This window comes from Austrofundulus limnaeus, unplaced genomic scaffold, assembly GCF_001266775.1.
Source record: "Austrofundulus limnaeus strain Quisiro unplaced genomic scaffold, Austrofundulus_limnaeus-1.0 Scaffold197, whole genome shotgun sequence".
In the NCBI taxonomy this organism is placed as follows: Eukaryota; Metazoa; Chordata; class Actinopteri; order Cyprinodontiformes; family Rivulidae; genus Austrofundulus; species Austrofundulus limnaeus.
The window spans coordinates 514,631-516,346 of NW_013952599.1; the positions used below are offsets into that span (position 1 = coordinate 514,631).

At 34.2% G+C, this 1,716-nt stretch overlaps 1 long non-coding RNA gene across 1 annotated transcript in view; it reads right to left on the bottom strand.

Annotated features, from left to right (window-relative positions):
- The window catches only part of LOC106524712 (uncharacterized), a 14,313-nt gene that overhangs the window by 11,277 nt on the left and 1,320 nt on the right, over positions 1-1,716 (bottom strand). The gene's annotated exons all lie outside the window — the stretch shown is intronic.

Genomic DNA, 1,716 nt, shown 5'->3' on the forward strand with positions numbered 1-1,716 from the left:
TATATATATATATAAAACATTAACATTCCTTTATGAGTTAACAGCTAACATCTATAGTCAACTGGATGTGATCAAACTGCATTTGCCAGCTCCATTTCTTTCATAATCTGAAGCTGAAGCTAACTCTATTTCCAAAAGGATTATGAGCTCCAGAGGTGCCCCTTGAGTTTTTCTGAGTTATTTTGACACAACTCAGGAATTCCGACAGGGGGACAAGAAGTTTATCCATGCATATTCAGGTGGTTCTCATGAGCAAAGAATGTGGCTGAGTGTCTTTCTGATTACCCTGATGCAGGGGAGCTGCGAGCGTCTGAGGATGGAAGAGAACTGAGATGTTTTATAGATGGAAATAAGGAAAGGGAGAGCGCAAAGTGGTGGTTCAGCAGTGTTTCCAGTGTCACAAATACTTTTTTCTGAAGTTGTCTTTCCTCTTTTTCTTGCCATTAGAGAAGAAACCACAATCACTTAAAGTAACTCACAGTTCTTTTCAGGGTTTTCTGTAGCTGTTCTATAGTGAAACATGATGAAAATTAAAAGAAGTGATGTTCACCAGGATATTTTTKATATATAAAGATACATTTTCTGTATTTAAATCAATGTGATTATTTCTTAAAATCTGCTTATTTATTTTGATCAGAAGAAAACTCATAAATCAGATTAATGGAATGAGAAAAGACTGATTTTACAAATTGTGTATAATTTGAATCTAATTTGTCATGGGCTRTGATAAATATTATCTGTTCAATGGGTAGCCTACATTATTTACTATTTAATATTGCTGCTATATGATGCCATCTTCGTGGCCGCGTAAACCATATGGGATGATATAGAGAATTACAATAATCCTGTTAAATAAAGTCTCAAATTTTCAAGCATGGGGGCAACATGACCTCAGCTTTTTAGTGCCAGAGGAGTGATTTTGAGAGGAACAAATCAGCTTAAACATCAGGATGGACAGCAGCATCACTGAGACTAATGTGGTGAAAAATAATTTTGTATGCACCCCTATAAACCAAGGTGTGACCAACAACCCCAGGTTTATGTCAGCTGGGTCAATAAACCATATTTTGAATTGAAAGAGTTTATTAATCCCATTTCTTCGTGTTTCCTGGCATGTGGTCCATGTTGGTGGTCTCTGACCTGCCTCTGTAACACCACTTATTTCCCAAACAGCATCAATCAAACAACAATCCTTAAGCTTCCCCTCCTCCAGAGCAAACATGTTTAAATCCTTGTTTCCAGTTTTCTTCTTTAACACTGCAAGATATTTTACTGATTTTTAATGGATTCTTAAATCCACGTCACATGAACATATTTTATTTAACGGTATTTTATAATTAATGTGTGATCATTTATGATTCACTAATGAAGGAAATTTAGCGTCTGATTAACTGAATTTTGGATACAGTCTTATATTTTACACTTTATAATCAAACAGGAAGAGAATCAGTAGCAGTAGTAGCAGCAGTATAGTAGTAGTAGTAGTAGTAGTAGTAGTAGTAGTAGTAGTAGTAGTAGTAGTAGTAGTAGTTCTATATTCATTTCATTTGTAACACCAATTAACAAAGTTCAAAAAACATGCAATCAAAATAAAATCAAATAAAATGAAAGGCAGCAGAAGAAGAATAAATCTTATAATATCTGCCCCTTTTTTATACCCAAAATATGTTCAAAAGAAAAGTAAAATACAACAAAAATCAAAAGAACTGAAAACAC